This window comes from Euprymna scolopes, chromosome 16 (genome assembly GCF_053919585.1).
Source record: "Euprymna scolopes isolate OS-2025 chromosome 16, ASM5391958v1, whole genome shotgun sequence".
NCBI classification, from domain to species: Eukaryota; Metazoa; Mollusca; class Cephalopoda; order Sepiida; family Sepiolidae; genus Euprymna; species Euprymna scolopes.
The window spans coordinates 17,666,509-17,690,702 of record NC_136497.1 but is presented as its reverse complement, the minus strand read 5'-3'; the positions used below and the strand labels follow the sequence as shown (position 1 = coordinate 17,690,702).

The window sequence follows — 24,194 nt, the reverse complement described above, 5'->3', positions numbered from 1 at the left end:
TTGAGATTTGTGAATGGTAATGGCATAAGAGAGTGACAATGGGAATTGATTTCTGGTAATAAATATGCTAGGTTAAATTTCATAATTAGCTTGAATTTTTTTAACAGTAAAAGATTAATTTTTATGATCAAATTGGACCACAATGGATTCAACATTAGTGCCTTTACCAATAATATCAGTTACTTTTCCAATAACACCATTGCAATAACCTTTTTCTACATCAATGTTTCTCTTCAACATCACTTCGGCACCAATGCCAACTTTCAAAATAGTTTCTAATCCAGCTGTTTCTGATGTTTTCTTTGGTTTATTATTTTTAATTGAAACTTTTTTCTTCTTTTTTACATTCTTTTGTCTCATTCCAGAATCAACAGCTGCAATTTCAATAGTTTTAATGCTGTATTTTTTTAGCATTTCATTATTCAATTCATCTACAGCTTCATTCATAGGAAGTATGCAAACAAATTTCAATTCAGAATTGGAAGACAATTCAATAAGTTTATCTGCAATTTCTTCAACTTTTGCTTTTCTACCAGAAAATAAGCATCTTTGTTTAAGAGTGCTTATATCTGAGTCAGAGGGTGAACCAATTCTAATTCTCCCCAAGATTTCACTATAATTGTCTTTGTCATCTTTTTGTCTCATATTAATAATGAGCTCATCATATTCAAAATATTTCCATAATGAGTGTCCACAAATGCCAATTTCTGTTTTTTTGGCATCAAATGCTGTAACTCTTGCAAAAACTGGCTTTTCATTGACTGGTGGCAGTTGCAATAAGTCTCCAAACAATAAAATGTTCATGTTTCCAAATGGATATGTCATTTTATTTGAATTCTCAAAGATTTCATCCAATCTTTTGTGAATGAAAGCCAGCATTAAATGACTGACCATGCTAATTTCATCAATTATTATTATTATAGCATTTTCCAGAATTCTTCTAAAAAATTTGACATCATCTTTTTTCAATTCTTTGTAAACAGGAAATTTTCCATGTTGAACACTGATCATGAGAGTGCTATGCAAAGTGTTGCCTTTTATTTGAAAAGCACTCATACCAGTTGGTCCACAAATTATAACTGGCATGGTATCTTTGACATTAACCATTAAAGTAATTTTGTCAGAAATGGTGTCAATCAAAAAGCTTTTTCCTGTTCCACCAACACCAGAAATGAATTTGAGTAGTTATTTACAGTCTTCACAACTGCATCTAGGAATAGGTTTTTCTTTATTGCAATGAAGTTCTTGTTTTTTAATTATACTAATAACATTATCATAAATTCTTTTTTGATCAGAATTCAGTTGAGCTTCTTTTTCAGCTACTGATTCTTCTGTGACTTTTCTCTCAACAAAATCATTAACTATTAAATCATTATTATCAAATTCTTGCTCTTCATCAATAATTATTTTTTGTATTTCTTCAGAGCCTTCTTTTTTAACTTTAATTTCTAATTGCTTTGCCAACTCTATAGATTGTATGACTTTTTTCTTTATATTTTCATAGTTAATCATTTCAGGTAATTCAGAAGAAAAATATTTGAAAGCTTCTTCATATGTTGTGAAACAATTTAATAAATCATCTTCTTCCTTTCTCCAAGGTTTGAAAAGCATAAGCAAATTGTGAAAATATCTTTCTTTGGTTTCTTTATTTAAAGGAACATATGGGGCCTTGACGACTTTTTCCTTGACTTGCTTAAAGTAACCTTTGTCATTTATCATTTTCATTTTCTTAGCTACTTCATTGTCAGAAGGTTTAACAGATATTTTTTCATAATTGCTTGCAACTTCATACAAAGAAACTTTTTCCAAACATGATGGTCGATTTGGATAATAGTTTTCTACCATATTTTCATGAAATATGTTTGTAGAAGATTCAGGAAGTTTTTCTAAATATTCTTTTGACTTCAATCTATGTCCTCTTTTACTAGGAATATCAGCTCCAACCCAAATGACTTGATCAGATGCACCAAATAAGTGGTGACCCAATAATCTATCAGCACATTCATGAGCTCCAATGTCTATTTTACCAATTAGTTGAAGTCCTGCTGATTTGAATCTTCCATATTTTGATCCCTTTTCATCCAAATTATCCCAAACACCTTCAGCTTCATTCTTTTCAGCTTTAGTTTGATAACTTGTCACATATCTTGTCAATATCATACTATCTTCTCCAATATATTGTACATCAATATTGGATTGCCAAATTAATAACAATAAAGGATTATAGTCATTTACAAGTTTTTCATCCACACTTCTCTCTAATTGATACAACTTTTTTATTCCTTTTCCAGTTTTTCTTGATTTTATACATTCACCAACAGTAAAAAAAATTAAAGTTTCCTTCTGATTTAGGAAATCCAAATCGACACTTTTTCACAATATTTTTGCCTTTTCCATATATCCTCCAGCATGTTTTTCTACAAGAATGAACTTGAAATCTTTTAACCAAGTTGTGAAGTGTTGGACTAGAAACTGAACAAGGCATTCTGCAAGTTATGTGTTGATTGATAATTTTTTTAATATCATTAAATGATAGAGGATCTTCAGCATATATAGGTGCTCCTTCCACCCATATTTTCATGTGAACATGGGGAGCTCCTCTTTGTTGATATTCAATCCTCCAAAAATAATGGGCAACTTTTCCAAAAACTGGATTGTTTTTTGCCAAAATTACTTTATTCATTACAGCTTGCAATCTGTGATAAAAATGTTCACTGACTGCAACAACATCATTCACGCACAATGTACTTGTTCTCATAGTTTCAACATTACTTACACCACTGTTCAATTTTTCCAAAAATTCTCTTAAATCTGGCCAAAAATATTCAGCACATGATAAAGTGATAAAGAAGGTAGAAGGGCCAAATTTTTCATCCATTGTGTGCAAATCGGATGCTTTTCTATTCCAAAATTGTTTGGATCCTCTCACATTGGCCATGATCATTGAAAGATTGCCTTCTAATCTTTTATCATTATTATGAACCTGTTGATTAAATTGAGCCAATGTCATTTGATTGCATTTGAGAGATTTCATAATCGCAAAAATTCCCGAATCCAATGCTCTTTTGTCAGCTTTGTCAACAGAATGAAATAAATACTGAATATTTTTCCTAAATCTTGGATCACAGTGCTTTAATCTGTTTCTAGTGTACATATAATTTGGCACTTTTCCATATGGCCTGTTGTAATTCATGCCAAATCTTCCTTTGCACAAGATTTTAGGAAAACACATGTAATCCAAATTTGGATTATCATCTTTCAACAAATTTCCTTCAACTTTTTTCATTTTATAAATTTCAATGTCTTTTTCATTTGGTAAAGTCGGATACATTTTTTGAACAGTATAATGTTCATAATATGTATCAGCATCTTTTTTTGATAAATGACTCAAAATGCAATCATCAGATTTAGTTGAACTACCTTGCCCAGTGCATAAAACAACATTATTGAGATCTGATGTTCTGTCAATTTCAATGTCTTTATAGAATGGATTGTTTGCTTTGAGCCAATACAGTGCATCAAACACATTATCCAATTCGACCAATGATTTCCAGATTTTCTTTTGAGCTGTAGGAATTGAATTAACTATAATTTGTAAAGAATTTTCTTCTTTTGATGGTAAAGTGTTCATCACATAGTTGATTGTATTTTCCATTGGAATTGGCAAATGAGTTGCAATTCCTTTAATAGCAGAAACCATATCTGAACTTGGTCCCTTGTATCTTTGAGGAACAAGTTTTATCACATTAATAAAACATTTCGCTCTTTGAATTAAGATTTCTTCATAAATGTTCAATTTTTCCAACACTTCTGGAATTTAATCCACTCCTAATCCATTAATTGATGTTAATGTAGGGATTTTATTTTTCTTCAAAAACCCTCTACAATTATTGCAAATTTTGCATGGTAATATATAATTTTCTTTAATTATTTCATTAACTTCTTTTTCCCAGTCAGTACAAACTTTCAAAAGTTCATCATATTCTCTTTGTTTGCAAATGTCACATGAATTAATTTTAATTTTTTTCATGTCTTTGTTAAAATTTTTAATTAATGTGTCAAATTTATTCACAATATTATTTTCTGAATGATGTTCTTGATTCTCTCTTTGTTGCAATCTTTCTATTAATTTTGAAGTTTTAAGATTATAAAATTCAGAGTCTAATAATTTTTCACACATTGGCCAATTTCCTTCTAAGAGACAAATATCATAGAGATCCAGCCAAATGCAAACAGCTCTTAATCTATACACATGAGTGACTAAAGTTCTGAGTCTTGGAGTATGTGGTGCCATTCTTCGAAGGAATTCCAGTCTATTAGTGCAATATGATTGACCAATGCAATATAAATTGTCATTATGTATGCCAGAACATTCTTCCATTTTTTTCATAATTTTGCGAATTTCCAAAAATGTCAAATCCGGTGAAATTTGTTTAATAATTTGATGTATTTTTCTAGTTTCAATGAGTCGTGTTTTTTCATATGGACAGCCATTACTAAAATCACAAGGTCGAGCCAATTCAATTTTTATTTCATCATCTTCTTCATTTTCTTCATCATTCACTTTATTTTCATTTTCTTCTACAATAATATGTTCATTGTTATTATTTGGCATATTTGGTTCAGAAATTTCTGACTTTTTGCACTCACAATCTTCAGTTTGACAATCAAGAGATTCATAATTATGCTTTGCCAAAACTCTTATAGGCACATATTCAACTGAATTTCTTGGAAACAAATAATGTTCATTATTGAATGCATGATCCAATTCTTCTCCCCAATAAGTAGATAATAGTCCTTTTTTATCAACTTTTTTGACAAAATTATAAACAGTGTTTGCAGTATTTTTTTATATTTTGGAGCATCAAATTTCTAATTCCCAAAGCATTAGAATACATTTCAGTTATTTTATTAAATCCAATTTTATAATTTTTTCTATAATTTCTTATATTATTTGTCATTTTATTATTGTAAAATAAATAGGATTTTGTCAATTTATGAATGACAATAGCTTTTTTATTAAAAAGGCTAGAAAATTTGTTTAGTTTGTTTCTCCAAGAATAAATTTTCTTCTTATAAATTTTTATCAAACTTTTCTTATCATATATTTTCACTTTTTTGTTCTTCCATTAATTTGTGTTTATTTTTATAATTAGTTTGATAAATTTTCTTTTTCTTTCTAAAAAAGACATTATTCTTATTTTTTAATCTAAAATTTCTTTGATAATCTTTATTTTTATTATTGTATTTTTCTTTATTTTTCTCTCTTAATTTTTTTTTGATTTTCTTTATTTCGAATTTTAAATTCTTCTTTATTTTTATTTCTATAATTTTTTTGATGTTCTCGATTTTTAACATTTATTTCTTCTATATTTTTTCTCTATATTTTTTTTGATATTCTCGTTTTCTTTTTAAATATTCTTCTTTATTTTGTTCTTTAAATTTTTTTTGTCTTTTTGCATTTTTTGTTTTTTCATTTTCCATTTTTCTTTTTCTTGTATTATTTTGAAGTTCATTTTTTTTTCATTTCTTCTTCATTTAATTGATTACCCACCTCATAATTACTTCCATTATTCTTATTCTCAGGCCCTGGATTTAACTCAATATCCATTGTCATCGACATTTAAAGTAACGTCTGCTTTTATCCTTTTTTTTTTAATTTACCTTTAAAAAAACTCCTTCTTTTTTTTTGTAAATAAATATATATTTATTATCATTATTATTCCAAGTTCGTTGTTAATATTATATATATAAATACACGCAAAGAAAAATACAGGAATAATCGAAAATGTTGTCTGTTTTTCTAAAAAAAAATATTTCTCTTTCATTCCCTGAACGAATGAGAAATGAATAATAAAATAAAAATTCAACAATCTTTAAACTATTTTCAGTATTTCCGAGTCAGTTTAAATAAAGTTGTGTTGTTTTTTCTTTCATTTCTTCTAATAAAATAAAATAAAAACTAAACCTTTTATGTTATCCAAGTTTCATTGTCATCAAAATTTTAAGTGACGTCTGCTTGTATCTTTTTTTTTTAATTTACCTTTAAAAATCTTTAAACTATTTTCAGTATTTCCTAGTAAGTTTAAATAAAGTTGTGTTGTTTTTTCTTTCATTTCTTCTAATAAAATAAAATAAAAACTAAACCTTTTATTTTATCCATTTTTTTTCTGGCTTCTTCTGATTGTCTCTGCCACTTTCACTATTATTTTCTTCTTTTAGTTTTAAGTATTATTCGACTTATTTACTTCCGATCTCACAGCAGCAGCAGCAGCAGCTCTAAGAGTAGTAGTTATAATAACTTGGAACTGACGAATTATATACCATATTAATAATAGTTCGATTTTCATCGGTTTTTAATTGTAATCGATAAATTCACCATTTTTTGCTATAAAATCATAAGGAGAGTTTAAAAAAATTAGTTATTAAAAAAAGTTCGGTTTTTTTATTATAAAAAAAACGATGATAATATGGACAAGACACGATCTCATTTTATTTTTATTTACTTCCGATCTCACAGCAGCAGCAGCTCTAAGAGTAGTAGTTATAATTAATAATAACTTGGAACCGACGAATTATATTACCATATTTATTAATAATAGTTCGATTTTCATCGGTTTTTAATTTTAATCGATAAATTCACCATTTTTTCTATAAAATCATAAGGAGAGTTAAAAAAAAATTAGTTATTAAAAAAAAGTTCGGTTTTAAGAAAATATTTATATACAAAAAAAAAGTTATGCAAAATAAAAAAAAGCGTTAGTCACTTATGTACTTACTCTCCTGTTTGTGAACCCATATATTTTGTTGTAACTTTTTTTCTACTGAACCAATTTTCGAATTTTTTTTTTTCAAATTGTAGCTAATGAGGTGTTCTATTCAACTATATGACCTGTTTGAAATTTGGTTGCGAACGGAATTAGTGGTGGGGGTTTGAATGTGTCTCGATTCATTCAATTTCGGACTTAAGCATATATTCAACCACTACCGTGGTTGAATGATATATACGAGTGGCGTCCCGAATTAATTTCCCAAATTTTTGTTCTAATCGAATAGATTAGAGATGGTTACGAATTGCTTTGTGATGATGCGTGAACTTAAGCATCCATGACCTGAACGTTTTATCTCACTATTGCTAAACAACATCGTGTAGAACTCTAAAAACGCAACCCTTACCATGAACATGCACGAGAAGCGGAGATGCGGCATAAAATTTCAAGCAAAATGCAGTGAGAATTGTAGTGACTATGTAGAAAGATTCATTTTTTAGCACAATTTGTCGCTCATTTTAATGGAAACCGTTGTCGTCTTCAAAACTCATCAACTTTTTTTATTAAAGACACAAGAAACTTTACTTTTAGAACGACCCTCATATGACAACGCCCGCTCGGGATGTCAATGAACAGCCATCGTCATTGCTGGCAAAAAAAAATGGTGGTGACTATGTTAGAAAATTGGCTCGATTTAATAATACCACTTCCGTTTTCATGGCATTTTAATATTTCGAGTTAAAAAATACGAGGGGTTACTTTTGTAACTATCCTCGTAAGTTAAAGTAAGTCAGCATTTTTTTGCTTCAGCTAGAAAGTCATTTGATATCCTAATTGTTTTCATAGTTTAATTAGAAAAATAGCGATTTTATTCTTCTTATTTATCTATAAAACTTATCTATTATTGTTTATAAATGTCAGAAGTTTTCTTTGGGATATGCGTTATTGTAGTTATCAGATTATTACACTCTAATGACAACACTCTAATGATTAGCAACGTTTGTTAAAATTGGGCTTAATTTACAAGGTGGAACAATAAAGTTGTGGCCTTAATAACACACTACAGCTTTATGTTTAAACTTTTATTTTAAGATGTCAATTCGGGTAACATTATTATGTAATAGAGCTGAAATCTATTCAATGTAGTCGCCTTTAGCCTCAATCACCGGATCGATATGTGTCCAGAACTGGGAGCGCCGGCGAGAGTTCGGCGAATACTTACCGGATGAATGCGATAAGGCTGGATTTAGTGTTGTGGAAGGTCATGTTGGCGATGTTTTCGATATATGATCAAACAAAGTAGTCTAGCGGGTTCAGTAGGACGAGGAGAATGGCCAGTGAGAGAAGGGTTTTAAGTCGTAGCACCCTTTCTGAAGCAAAGCTTAGGCCTCCTTGGGCATGTGGTCTGGCGCTGAGTCCTGCTGCCACAGCCATGGTCTGCCTGCGGCCACGTGATTGTACCAGGAGACCACCACACTCGTCAGCACATCAAGGTACACCTTGTGCGCTGACTTTCAAGCCGACTTCGAAGATATTAGGTGGCATGATGTGGCCCTCACTTGAAATTACACCAATGATCATAACCATGACCGGAAACCTTGATTTCATCACACTGTTGTTTGTGGCAGTCCAACGATGCATTTGAAGGATGCTGGAAATGGTCCTGTTTTCATAACTTGGATCGGTAAAGGGCATGAGTTGTATAGCGGCACATCTCCGATCTCACTCGTTGAACATTGTGTCACTTTCAGACATGATAGAAAGCTCCTATCGCTTTTGGGATGTGTACATAACTGGCCAACTAGTAACTGTTTTGCACCCAAAAGAGAATACCGGTTTTCATCAAACAGAAATCGAATGTCGTCTTTACAAGGGCGACAATTTTATCGTTCCACCCTGTAAATGGACTTAACAAGAGTAAACAATGAACTTAGACAAGGTGATGCTGTAATTAGCTGAGAATGAGAATCGTAGCATATGTGCCACAGATGAGAAATCGCTTATGGAAATCTCGCTTAGTCTTACGTGCACAGAAGAATAAAGGAAAAAGTTGTAATGTTTTACAAGTAAGAAATATAAATTGAAGCTCAGTCCAGCACCTGCCATGAAATTAACAGTGGAGTAAAAATAAATAACACCACCTCTTCTGTTGGGAAATAAAGAAGATACTTCTATATGATTTCGAAGTCAATTTTATACTTTGTAAAAAATGGAAGCGTGCTCTGAGAGGCATGTACCTCGATGTGGCAATAAATTTAGTTTTCAATGTTTTGATTCACATATTCTTGTGTTTTGTTCTTTATTCATTTTTGAATATCATTTAAATATTTTTTTTTAAGTTGGGGACACCACTTATAAAAGCCCAAAAGCCACTTCTATATCTAAACACATACATTGAATCTGTCAATATATCTGTACATTTATCCTTCAATTTTTCGCCTTCTATATCTAAACACATACATTGAATCTGTCAATATATCTGTACATTTATCCTTCAATTTTTCACTTTCTATATCTAAACACATACATTGAATCTGTCAATATATCTGTCAATTTATCCCTCAATTTTTTACTTTCTATATCTAAACACATACATTGAATCTGTCAATATATCTGTCAATTTATCCCTCAATTTGTCACTTTCTATATCTAAACACATACATTGTATCTGTCATTATATCTGTCAATTTATCCCTTAATTTTTCACTTTCTATATCTAAACACATACATTGAATCTGTCAATATATCTGTCAATTTATCCCTCAATTTTTCACTTTCTATATCTAAACACATACATTGAATCTGTCAATATATCTGTACATTTATCCTTCAATTTTTCACTTTCTATATCTAAACACATACATTGAATCTGTCAATATATATGTCAATTTACCCCTTAATTTTTCGCGTTGTACATTCAACTAATTTTTCTAATCCATATAGTATTCGGTAAAATACGGGGTGTTCCACAGGTCGTGAACATATTTAGGCATAAAATATCTAAAAAAACTATGAAGGATATAAAACGTATGCCGATATATATCAAATCATTAATATTAAAGTTGGACTTGATAAATTTAGCTTTCAAATTATAGCACTTTGATTTAACATATATAGCGCAGCAGATATAAAGTTTGGAAATTTGTGCAAGACTTCTGGAACGTTCCGTATTGAAAACCAACAACTGATCTTTCAACGCTTTCTTGAATACTAGGCAAACTAAGATAAAATAAATCTTTATAAGATTGTGCATTCTTTCATCTATTAACATAAATGTTCTGGTATTTTGAATCGGTCTATCATCGCCAGACAATGTCTGATCAGGGCAGGTCACAACGGGTAACCCGTAATTTATAGCCGTACAAAGCTTACAAAGCAGGTGGGATCGAGCATTACATACAGCTTTTCGTATTCTCACAAAGTCACTCATCTAAATAAAGACCAGGCTCATACTTGCTAAACTACGGTTATATTACCGGAGCCGTTGTATGAACGTAATTAATTTTTACATGATTTAGCCCACGGAAATTACAGAAGTGAATTCATATCACAACAGTATGAAATATGGAAGATAACCTGGCAGACATTCAGTGGATGACTATTTCTCTCCATATCGATGGAATAGGCTCTTGAAAACAGAATCATCCATACGCATGATTCCAGTTCCGTTACATAACAGTAATTTGATTGTAGTTCCATGTTTTACTTTTTTTTTACTAACTAAAAAACATATTGCCACTTTGAACATATCGCGCTACTATCTTGCCCAACAGATCACTGTTAGGAGTTAGGCGGCTAGATGTCTATTCACATTCCATTTAAACTTCTGCTTGTTAATAAAGACAAGAAAACGGAAACAGGACGGGATTCCAATCCAGAAGTCCGATGAAAGAAACTATTAGAGAATAAGGTTCCCAGCATCTACAGATCTCAACAGAGACAGAGTGCAATTTTGTTGCTTGTTGAGTCGGGAGTATGATGCACAAGGGATATAAGTTCATAACAGCACCTTTCAATAAATTATTTGTAAAACAGGCACTGGGCATTAACATTGTGGAGATGCGACAGTATTTGGAACTTGACGACAGTATATGACTTATTAGATTTAAGACTATTTTTTTAATCTGTCAAAAATTGAAAGATCACGGGTACATGCACCAGTCTATGCGTGGCAACAATACAATATGCATGGCGAATTGTTGTTTTGTAAATATAAGGGATACTCCTTGATATTAGTATTTGTCAATGACAGTAGTAAGAGCCTACCTCTTTACAACCGCCTTATAAACGTCTTCGATTATAAAACATTGTATGACTTTTTTTGTTTTTTTTTTCTTATATGTACGGTTTTCTAACCTATTATTTCCTCGTGTATTAGATCTATAATTACTTCCTTCAAGCAGTAAGTTAATGTTGTCTTTCAATTTCAGGGATCGGCTTTACCAAACCTTCTTACCTTTGTCAGTTTATACGGACTTCCTAAAAATCAATATACTAAAAGCGTCAATTATCAAATCAGAAATCGCAACAGGAATCTGTTCGCAAAACTATTTCAACATCAAACCCTGGTACTAGAGGTAAGACACTTTACTTTTACCTCTTTTTTACTTTTTGCGTTTTAATGTCTCTCTCCTTATTTCATTACGTGTGTTCAATTCTACAGCCATAAAAGCAGTTATAGTGCCATAATTTCTTAGATGCGATTGATAATCATGAATAATTTAAGCTCTTTGAACTATTATTATGATTTTGATGTAATATTCAAGAGGAAGTTAAACTTTAGACGTGTAGATTTCTCATGTCACATATGCTGAATAAATAACAAGTAAAAATAGTATTCCGAATAATTCAAAGAAAGTCTCACCTCATTAAAAGCTGCAACACAGCAAATAAGTGTGTATTTTTAATTAATAAAAACATGATTCTATTTTTAGGTTGAGCTCTCATTTCAAGTGCAATCTCTATTACCACTAGCTTAAAAGCATTTTTCCTTGTGAAAATAATCTAAGCCCTCAGTGAATTCACAATGTTTATATCGAAGTTTCAGAAAAAGATCAGATGATGGATAAGGTTATAGAGGCGCCGATATCGGGATAGACATTCTTATCTGAGACATTCATTTGTTTAGCTACACTGAAAAAGGTGTAATCCTAAAAAAGTCTTATAATGACTATATATATATATATATATATATATATATATATATATATAACCACTAATTCACGCCAACTACTAGCGTGTAGCTGCAAGAAGGAAAGAATCGTGGTATGTATTTTACCCGATACAATACTGTTGTTAGATAAAATCAAAGCGTTTAATAATTTGATACTATATAGTTAAATTAAAACCAAGAGAAAATTTACAGATTTTAATTGCTGTGAGTTGCATTATTAGTGGTAAAAGATCAACAGACCTAGCATAACTTAAAAGAAGGTGTATACGACACGTGTGCATGTTTACAGGTAATAATTCTGTAATAAACACAAAAGGGTTTTGTTATTTTATACAGAAAATTGATAAGACAAGAGTTACCGCACTTACAACACCCCAATTGCTCTTAGAATGTTTTATATATATATATATATATATATATATATATATATATATATATATATATATATATATATATAATTATTTTTTTTAACTAAAATAATTAAATACCTACAGACACTAGTGTTTCATCCTTTCGGGATTCTTCAGTGCAGGGTGTCACGATTAACACCAGCCGAACGATTCGAACCCCGCGACATCTCTGGCTCGATTAGCGGAGACCGTATCCATTCGGCTACCATTAACCGCGTGAAATAGCGTTGAATTTTAAACATTTTAATTTTAAATGTGCATTACATCAGACAGACAGTGATCAAATCGTTTTACGATGATCTACGCATAAGAGCTAAATTGACCGACTTTTAATTCAACGGAAAGTGCTCAACGATGAGAAACGAATTTCTTAAAGGGACTGTCATAATTATTTTTTTAACTATAATAATTAAATACCTACAGACACTAGTGCTTTATCCTTTCGGGATTATTCAGTGCAGGGTGTCAATATATATATATATATATATATATATATATATATATATATATATATATATATATATATTATTGTAATTTTGGTTATTGATTGTTATTGTGTGTTTATACATGTATATATATATATATATATATATATATATATATATATATATATATATATATACATATTCAAGCAGACATTGTTTAAACAACAGATTCTGTTTATTAATACCTTTTTTTAGTTTTTTCAATTTTTCGTATATGGATGTATGCAGTTTTCTCTTCCCAAAGTATCTGCGGTGTGAACGTTTTTGTGAAAATCGTCTTCACATCATCAGGAATGTGTTTTAGTTTCGGTAATGAATTATGGGAAGTTTTTTTAAATAGTAGTAGGAGTGCGAACGAAGTTTGTTTCGCCTGCTGAGAGAGGTGGGGTGTTGGTGTAGTGGTGGAAAGTGTGCAGAAAGCATCTGTTCTAGGTTCAATGGCAGGAACGGATACTCTCAAATGGCTCGCATAACTCCTCCCCTACCCTACACTGGTAAGGAAGGGGGGAGTTATGCGAGTCATTTGAGAGTATTGGTACTATTCTGAACTGTGATGATTTATGCTAGTTTTTTTTTTATTTTTTGCTATAAAACGCTTCAAGGATTTTAAGTTTTTTACATTCGTCTCGTGATGTAGTAAATGATGAATCTTACGTTATTGTTGTATAGAGATGTATCTATGGATAATGTTTTCTATAGCGAGTTCTTCTAACGGTCCATTCGATTTGAATAGAATAGGTTGATTGTATTGGAGTTATAGTGTTGGGGGTGTTGTAACGTGATTGAACTGGTTAAACGATTTGCTCCCCATTGGGAAGCTTGAGATCCCGGGTTCCTGAGAAAGACCGGGTAAATATGCTAATATTGTTTAATTAATCCCGGACAATAGCGAATATCCAAAATACTTGAATTGGAATATATAGATATATATTTAGTTTTATTGTCAAAGTCGGATATATTGTTTATTGTTAAAAGAAAACCAGACATGTGTTGATTGAGAATGAAGAGGCCGGAAATCTCAGACAATGTAGAAACGAGATTGTATTTGTTGGCCTGGATAACACCTTCAGACTATGGCTCCTGAGTGACAGCGTTGACCTCCTGGAGTCATGAGAACAGGTGTCGGTTTTGGTCCAGGACTACAAAACTGGTATTATTGGTGAAGTGCACACGCACAAATGTATCTGGGTTTTCCTCGAACACGTAGCTTAATCTGATTGGTTGAATAGGATCACTTCACCCCGATCCGACCCGGAATATAAAAGCCAATGCCGTTCAAAATTAGATAGATCGAAGACAGATTGGAGAGAGATGTGCGTGGAATCTCGAGATAATAACATCGCCCCTATAAGCCTGACCACGCCATCTTCATTCCGCCTGAGTGCCACTTACGAAGAAAAGATATTGTGAATTTAAAAATGTGCTAAGAACGTAATTTAAAAATGTGCTAAGAACTGAAGTGTACATATCTGTAAAAAGATTGTAATGTTTGTGTAATTAATTTTTAGTAGAATATAATTTTATTTGTTTGTCTTCCTTCTTTCTGGTGAATGCAGCTTTCGATTTCTGCTTCCAGGGTATTCTACATCTAGGCGTTCATGATTTAATGTGATAGTCTCTCGGAGAATTATACATCACGAGCTAAAGTTTCGAAGAAGACCTCACCACGAGAGGCGTGTCACAGGTGGTGCCGTGACCAGGATAACCCTGTGTTTGTTGCCACGGAAAAACAAAAAAAATTTACGACGAACACAAGAAAAACGAAAAACAAACTATAAGACAGAAAAAACGAAACACAGAAAGAGAAAAAAACACTCGGAGACGGTTGACAAAAAAAAAGAGAAACAAAAGAAAGCCCCGAAAAAAAAACTCGGAGACGGTTGAAAAAAAAGAAAGGAAAAACCGAAAACCATAGAAAAATTTTTAGCAAGAAAAGAAAACGCACGCGTGAAGGACACATTTGGAAAAAAACTTTAAGACAGACAAACAAAGCGGAACGTGAAACACATAGACAGTGAGAGAGAGAGGAAGAGAAACTGAAGAGAACGAACTTTACCCCCTCTTCTCTTGAGCACAGGTGCGCGCGACAATCAGAAAGACGGCGAAAGAAAGAGACAGACAGTGAATCACGGTAAGGCGAACATTTTTTTCTCTGCTTGTCCATCTGTGCATCAGCGAATTCGTCAGAGAGAGAGAGAAAGGGAGATAGAGAGAAGGAGATATATATGTGTGTGTGTGTGTGTGTGTGTGTGTGTGTGTGTGTGTGCGAACGGCCGTAGCAGTAAAACGGCTGGACAGTATCAGTGCTAGGAGTCATATCAGTAAAGTCAAAGACAGAAAGGGGTGTGTTTTAAAAAGTGGGGGAGGAAGGGTTTTTGTTTAAATTGAAACAAATCGCTTACCATAATCCAGTTTTCGCTTTAACGAACTTTGGGATTGGGTTATGATTCCGTATTTTTGCTTATATTGCGTTAAGGGTTGAAGAAGAAGGAAAAAGAGAGAAAGTGAACGTAATTGAGATAATTGTGAAATCTTTCTTCTGTGATCCGAGTACACATTATTGCATATTTGTTTTTGTTTATTTTGTTGTTTATGATTTTTCTCTGGTTTGAAGTTAATTGATATTGTGTATATTTGATTCTTTGGAGTATTCTTTGGGCGCAGTGAGATAATCAATAATATTAATAAAATAAACAAGTAATTAAAGAATGTTGAGCGATGATGTAAGAAGGAATTCTTGATTGCGATCCCAGCGTTGAAGGGATTACGAGATGCGGGCATTTTAACAGCAAGGGGGTATCTGTGTGGCGTTAGGGGGCTATGATGTTGGTGGCAAAGATCAGGATGGAATTAACTTTTTACGATAAAGAAAAGAAGGTGTTAGCAGCCCTCCTCCAAGATTTAATGTGATAGTCTCTCGGAGAATTAGAACTCACGAGCCAAAATTTCGAAGAAGACCAGATACCAGTTGCTTGACCTCACCATGAGAGACGTGTCACAGTGTTATTGTTAGTTAGAGTGGTGTTTAACTTCTGGAGCATGGAGTTTATGTGTTGATCAACAATATTATTTAGGAAACGGTTGTTGATAAGGACTTTAAAATTTTTTTTAGTTGTATGAGTGGATGAGATAAATTTTGCTCGGTTGAGGAGGTTTTTGATGATGACTATGGGGGCATTCACTCTTGAAATCTAGAAGGCAAGAATCAAAACATAGAATAAAAATAGTAATAATACAAATCAAAATATAAATCAAAACTAGTAATAATACAAATCAAAATATAAATTAAAAAAATAGCAATAGTACAAATCAAAATAAAAATAAAAAATAGTAATAATACAAATCAAAAGAAAATAAAAAATAGTTTTTTGTAGTTGGAGGTGCTAAAAGTAGTTTTTGTAGTTGGAGGTGCTAAAAGTTTCAATAAGGATGTCGAGGATAAGTATTTTTTATTAACATTTAATTCACTAGTGAATTTGTAGTGCAGAGTTGTCTTGGAGAACGTCCTTAGTTTAATCATCTGTTTGTTGTTATTAGCAAGGAGGAGAATATCGCGTATATACATAAATAGAGGTGTTATTAGTGTTGTTAAGTATAAGGTTTTTGAGGTTACTCATGAAGCACTCACTGAAGATGGGTCTGAGGACGCATCCCATGGATACGCCGTCTATTTAGGTTATGCAGACTAGAAGTATTTTTTTAAATATTTTTTTTAATTTTAGGAGGAGGGAGAGATGGGTGTCTGGATGTGTGATTGAGAATTATATCAATAGTTATTTTACGGGAACATTTGCATATAATGTAATATTGATATATTGCTTAACCAAATACAAATACAAAAACCGTTCTCTCCCTCTTCCTCCTCCTAAAATAAATTAAAAAACTTCTAAAAAATATACTTCTAGTCTGCATAACCAGAGTACCCTTCTACGACCATATAAAATTAAAATCAAATTCAATTCAAATTGTATCGTAAATTCGGAGTCAAATATGTTTATATTCAAATAATTATCCCCTCATAAGCTTGTTTATATAATGTTTGTGTGTGTCTGTATGTAGTCATGTACCCGTCCCTCTTATTCAATAACTTATTATTCCTATATATATATATATATATATATATGTGTGTGTGTGTGTGTGTGTGTGTGTGTGTGTGTATGTGTGTGGGTGTGTGGGTGTGTGTGTGTGTATGTAGTATTGTAAGTATAAATTGTTGAAGCTCGACTGAACACATGGAAATAAATAACTACAGAAATTAGGTAGAACAGATCTATTGAAAGCAAGAAAGTATATACAATATTTACATAGTCCATTGGTATAGTCATGGGAAGGCCGTCCCTGGAGGAGGTATAGGCTGGATGATCGTTGACTTTTGATCATGTGTCTCTCTGAGTCTTTCGCTGAGTCTTCCGTTGGGTCTGTCTCGTCTTTACGGTGCAACCATATTTATATAGTTGACACTCCCCGTATGCTAATTAGGTAGATCCTACCACAACGAAATACATGTATGTTTATACTCAATATAAATTTTGAAATTGTATTAAATCGATCAAAAGATATACGGTTTTCATCTTAATAATCCGCAAGTGCCTAACTAATCCAGTTTATTTCTTCCTGCAATCGATTTAAGAAAGGGTGTTTGTGGACACATAACCGTTATTTCCAACTTTAATTTTATTTCTGTCCTCGTCTGGATGATTGTTTTATAGACTACACACTCTACAGTTACCATTTAGCGGTTATTCACGTTTTACACTGCGGTTAATAACGGCTTTCGAGTTTATTTAAAATGAGTTTTATATCATAAACCACTTAAAGTGAGTATGAAAAGGATAGCATCAATAATTCTAGAAAGCAGTTAGTTTGACGCTATTAGAAATGAAGAGTAGTATTAATAGTAATAGTTCCAACGGACACTTATTAAATGTTATGTTAGTATGAATAGTTGCCCGCTTGGAAAACTCTTAAGGAACGATTTTGCAAAAACGATTTTTTTTTCAGATCGATATTATATCAAATTATATAAAATAATATCTGAAATGTAATAGAAGAATATGGAGATTATTATTATCACTATTCCAAACGAATTCATTGAATATTTGGCGAGGAAATAAAAAAATTCATTAAATATTTGGCGAGGAAATACAAAAAAGATTTTTCATGCAGTACCTACGGCTTCCTTACTCAATAGTTTGCAGGTAACATTTTGTTTCGTCGAGCAGTTACTCGCTCGACTACTTTCATAATGACTAGAGAAAAAGGTTTATTAACGAATTTTACTGAAATGATTTATTGGTTGAAAAATATTAATGTGTTTTGTTGAGGGGGGAACAATTAGGTAATTGATATACTGTTATTTTTTTTGGAAATCAAAGTATCGCTTAATTTCTGCCAAAAGTCATACTTGTTTTATTATTCTTAGAATAGAAAATACTAAGAATAATACAAGTATGACTTTTGGCAGAAATGACGCAATACTTTGCAATAAGGTGTTTCTATATATCGAGACTAAAAGAAGAAAAGAGAAATGCAATCAAATAGTCCAATGTACCCAACATCATGGTTAATTACATTTTGACAGAAATAGTTTTTTTGAACAATACAAAACATTCTGCATATGCGAATTTTATTCTCTCATTCAAGAATGCAAATAGAGAATTGTCGGAATAGTCAATGAAAACATTCCATCAATCCAGCTAAACACCCATACAAGAACATCCAATAAAAATCCAAATGTTTGAGACTGTCTAGCGCCGAAGGCTCCTATCGCTCTTGGGATTTGTATACAACTGACCAACAAGCAGATGTTCTGCAAAAAAAAAAAAAAACAGAAATGGAACAATGTAGTTTTCCAGTGCGACATTTTTATCGCTCAACGCTGCATATATATTGTTATGGGGACTCATAGACTTTTCACTCATAGTAGATTTTTCTAACCATCATAAAAAACGAGAGCTAATACTCTCTAGGGGAAATATTGCGACCGAACGTGAAACTAGGGACTCTAACTTACCATTCGCTAATCTATAATTGTAATAGTTTCTACTTAAACCTGTTATTCGTGTCTTTCTTGGGTCATAAACTAGTAATGAAGTTTCAAAAACCCATGGGAAGAAAACCGAATTTATAAATACCCCAATGTTTCCACACAAACTGGCGATAACTATTCGAGAACATACGTTGAAATATAAAATTTTAATAGCCTGGTGTTCTACAGAAACTGGCGACAGGGTAGTCGAACTAATAACATAATATTCAATTGATCCACCTCGACAGCATCGACTAGCGACAGAGTATTTGAACAAGCAGATAATGTTACTTGCAACGAATCACACTAGCAACAACTCAGTGAAATAGTCGATACCGTACAACTGGACGACTAAACGTTTTAACAACCGGAAGTTACACTAAACTCTACAACATTCTGAAAGATTGTTTCTAAGAACCACCAAATGTTATTTCGCCGGACTAAATAAAAATTAAAATAAAACAAGATGATAAATTTGTTTTAAAAAGAATTCTTAGAGATTTCGAAGCACAACTGGAATATTGTTTATGCCTAATTGTGGCAAACAGCTACTAAAATTACCAAAAGTGCTAAGATGTAATTATTTATTTTCTTTATAGCCTATTTGCGTGATTTAGAGTCCTATGGTGTGTAGTAAGTGACAATGTGACGCAGTTTACATCCAAGATTAAGAAAATTTTGAAGGGAACGTTCCAAATTGATATTTCTCTCAGTCCAGAAATATATTAAATCTGATATTTTAATTCATGTAGATTTCGAAATCAATTTGTAATTATTATAGAGCCAATCTTCTATTGTTTATTATATTGTATTTAGTATTTTAGCAGTTTAAAAAATATTATTTGGATGCCAGCACCTACAATGCGTGTTAAATTATTAACAAGATAACATTTTTTTACCAGTTTCGGAAACTTCCCGGTAGTTTCGTATCAAAAGCTTCGGAAACCTTGGCAATGCTGAGCTGTGCGTACTCTGAAATTTTCGTACTGTTTCGCACAATGTAAACAACTTGCCATCGTAATTGCTGAATTCACGTTATTTGAGGTGTGTCAAATTATTAACATGGCAGTTTGTTTCGTCAATAAAATGGGTCGTAAAGGAGGTGTGAGTACTTCTAAAAAGGGCACTATTACGGCACATCTAGCAAAAGATAAAATTACCCTCTACATATAGAAAATGATAGGAAGATACCATCAAACTGTGAAGAACTTTGTCAAGGACCCTACAAAGATGCGTAAGAGGGTTGATAAAGACAAATCTAGATTTGTTTCACACCGTTCTCTTCTCCAAATTAAACGTGAAGTTGTTAAGAACCATGGGCAGACAAGTCGAGAAGTCTTTGACTAAGCCGGATTGAAGAATGTCTCAAAAGTACTCGATGTCGCCTTCAGAAAGAAGTGGCAAACTCTGTTAAGCCTGTGACAAAGCCTCCATTAAAGCAACATCACGTACAAAACCGATTGAAATGGGCGGAGGACAACATGAAAACGGATTTTCCAAAGTTTTGTTCATGGATGAAGTGCGTGTAACTCTTGATAACCCAGATAGCTGGAGCAAGAGATGGGCCATAGGTATACGACATCCTTATCAGCGTTTAATGCGACAAGTTGGTGGTGAGATAATGATTTTGGCTGGGGTTATCGGAGGTACTTTAGTTGGCCTATGGAGAGTCCCTGAAAGCGTCAAAATAACGTGAAATGCTTGCATAGCTTTTCTGAAGGAGCACTTTGAACCATGGCTGAAGAAGCAAAGGTTGACGTTCAGAACAACCATTATTTTTATGCATGATAATGCTCCCTCGCTTGCAGCAAACAAAAGCAAAGAGTATTTGCAATAACCGAGGTTCTCTGGGCTACGGAATATGGAGTGGTGTACGAGTTCACCAGATTTGAACCAAATTGAGAACGTTTGGAGTATCATGAAGTGACGCCTCTATGCAAGCGGACGCCAATTTAAGAGCAAAGATGAGTTGTTTGATGCTCTCCAAGGCGCATCGCGAGGAATAGCGTTTGACGAAATCACAAATTTGATTAAGAAGAATTGCATATCCCCTACTAATTATGTCAACGTAGAAATTGCTATGTAGTTATTGTGTTCTAAGCATTTTTCCTTGTTCATTTACTGTTTGAAAATTATTTCATTAAAGAAGTTATGGGTATTTTGTGTTTTTTCTCAATCTCGTTAATAACATGACACACTGAAATCAACAGATATTCCTATCTTCTGCCATAGTTTCGCTAATACTGCTTTAAATAATTTTATTTTCAGACGGGGGTAGCTGGATAGTATTGTAAGCACTCTCTGAAATTATCATGGGTTTTTATTCGCTCGTTCCTTAAATATTAAAAAAAATATATAAACTCGTTAATAATTTGATACTCAGTATATATATATATATATATATATATATATATATATATATATATATACTGAGTATCAAATTATTAACGAGTTTATATATTTTTTTTAATATTTATATATATATATATATAAATATATATATTCGAAACCAAAATATTTATTCGTTACCATCTGCGCTAAGTCTATATGTATATATCGAAAAAACGTCGTTAAACGCCTATATGTATATTTGCGCATGCGTGCAATATGCACATTTCGTGGACTTCCGTTAGCCAAGTTCTATTTTTCCAAGGTTGACCACTTAGTATCGATTTTTACCGGCAATAATCTAGATATATATTTGCTCTACTGATCCGATTATCCTATATACAATATTTTATGTCTGTAGATCAACGGATGAAAAAGTAGTTTGGTAGCTATCGTTCCAACCACACACAAACAAGGTAATTGGCCGCCTTGCGATTCCCGGTCATAAAATAGGCTTATATAGTATATATATTTTTTTAATTAATACGGATTTAGTAGTGATTATTATAAGGCTTATCTTTTATTGATTAATATAGTCCTCAGTACATTGAAGTATTTAAAATTTATATATATATATATATATATATATATATATATATATATATATATATATAGTGCCGGCAAAAAGAAAGTGCGCACCTGTAATTTTTTCAAAAACTACAAATTTAAGCCAAATATAATGTTACTGTTTAGACAACCTATACCTCATTTGATTCGCCTTTTATTCCTCTATAATTTTACCTGTTTATATTTGACTTTTGATTGAAATATGGTAGTGTTAATGTCAATTTATAAAAATAAATTTAAATTGAGGAGGCAAAAGGAAAGTCCGCAGCAACAAATTCGCTTAAAACCAGCTCAAATTATTGCCCCTAAATCAGCTTTAAATATCCACTAACCGGCAACAAACCATCTCTAATCCTAATTGTTGTTGTTCTAGGTTATATAACGTAACATTTAGTCCATATGCCACGACTTTCTCTAAGTGATCGTAGGAACTCATTAATCCCCACCTTTCTTGCTTATCCAATTGAGAAATCGGTTGCAGATTGAAATGTGGTGAGAAAACTGTACGAAAGACTGAGCAAACGCACCAAAACACCGTCAGTGTTGGTGATGCCCCTAAATCTGGTGGTACTAGAGTTACTTCTGACAATGAAGACAATGTTATCAAGATCCGCAGCCTAAGAAACTGATTTGAAACGGCTCCCCAAATCCAACAACAGCGCAGTCTTGTTAAAAAGTGTTCTCTTTCTACTGTCAAGAACAGATTAAAGGAATTTAATTTGCGCGGATATGTTGCAAGACGCAATCCAATCATTTCTTTAACGAACAGAAAGCGCCGTCTAGACTTCGTCAGATTCAATAAAGACTATTAGTCAAAAGTGCTTTTTAGCGACAAAAACAAGTTCAATAGGCTAGGCAGTGATGGTAGGCAGTACGTCCATCTGAGGAAAGACGAAGAATTTAATCCGCTGTTTCAACGCTGTACGGTGGTGGAGCTTCAGTTTTGGTGTGGGGCGTTATCAGTACCAATGGTCCAATAGTTCGCTTGCAAAGTCGAATTAATTCAACTAAGTACATTAATCTGCTGACTGAGCATTTTCTACCTTAGTTTGGAGGGATTTGTTATTATAATCCCATTATATGCAGGATAATGCTCCCATTCACACAGCTAGCAATGTCAAGAGGTTCCTCAAAGAGCATGATATTCCGTGTTTGGAGTGGACAAACATTAAAGAAAAGTGGGATGTGCTTTCCCCGGAGTATTGCTGCAATCTAATTCAAGGAATTCCCAAGAGAGTGCAGGCTGTCAAATTTCAGAAGAGCTCTGCTACTAATTCATCGTGTTCCTGTTGTATTTATGTTGCTTAAATGTCCTAAAGTTGCATTTAAATAACATTTTCCCATTGTGCGGACTTTCTTTTTGCCTCCTCAATTTGAAGTTATTTTCTTTTTAATTGACGTGGACACTAGAATATTTCAATTAAAAGTTAAATATGAACAGGTGAAATTTTAGAAGAATAAAATGCCATAAATTAGGTAGTCTGTTTAAACAGTTACATTAAAGTTAGCTTAAATTTTCAGGGGCTTTTTAATTACAAGTGCGCAATTTCTTTTTGCCGCATCTGTATATATATATATATATATATATATATTAAGTAATGTGATTTATAATTTAAAAGTTTTAAAATTTTTAAAATTTAAAAATCAAAATTTAATTAAATTAAAAATCAGTTTCATAAGAAGGAACAACAACAAAGTCAATTATCTGTACGATCGTTTCGGAAATCCGTGCTTTTTATTTGTGGTATACATGAAGTCACGTAGAATAATTATACATAGTTTTTTTGGTAAGCACGGTCTCCTCATCAGCAAATTTAGGAGGATTTCTATTGAATTGAAAAGACACCAAAAATAAACCTAGCATTAAAAGTAAGGCAGATGAATCTGAAAAATTGAAGTAAAAGGTTTGGATATAAAATTTATAAGAAAATTAATAAGGAAATTGGTATAGGTTAGAGATAGAAATGAGTAGAAAAAATATATATATTTTTGAATTTACATAATAAATTTGATTTAAAAATATATATATATATAATTACCTTTTGGTTTTCATTTTTTTGAAATCAGGAACTGTATTTAAAGTAGTCATTTAGATGTTTGCTATAGCTTTTTATTTTATTGAATGATGAATTTTAAAAGGGCGACGCTCGTGCAGTAAATTGTTTCCGTTAGCGTATTTTGATTTAGAGACGCCACAGTTAATATCTATAGAGAGAGAGTTTTTTTTTTTTTTTTTTTTTTTTTTTTGCAAGTTTTTAAGGGGAGATAATTGTCATGGCTTTATTTATTATTTGATTTACGAGTCTAAGGGCGGTAATTGGTTTAACTTAATTTATTAAAAAAAAAAAAAAAAAATCTATTTTTACTAATGAG

General features: G+C 32.2%; 1 protein-coding gene across 4 annotated transcripts in view; it reads left to right on the top strand.

Moving 5' to 3' along the window:
* LOC145295859 (uncharacterized) overlaps positions 1-24,194 on the top strand; it is a 790,170-nt gene that overhangs the window by 200,444 nt on the left and 565,532 nt on the right. The window contains exons 2-3 of one of the 4 annotated variants that reach the window (XM_080141588.1): positions 11,201-11,347; positions 14,415-14,969. The gene's annotated coding sequence lies outside the window, so the exon portion shown is untranslated. Of the gene's footprint in view, positions 1-11,200; positions 11,348-14,414; positions 14,970-24,194 lie in introns of those variants that run through there. The other 3 variants (XM_080141589.1, XM_080141592.1, XM_080141590.1) reach the window with 3 other exon arrangements.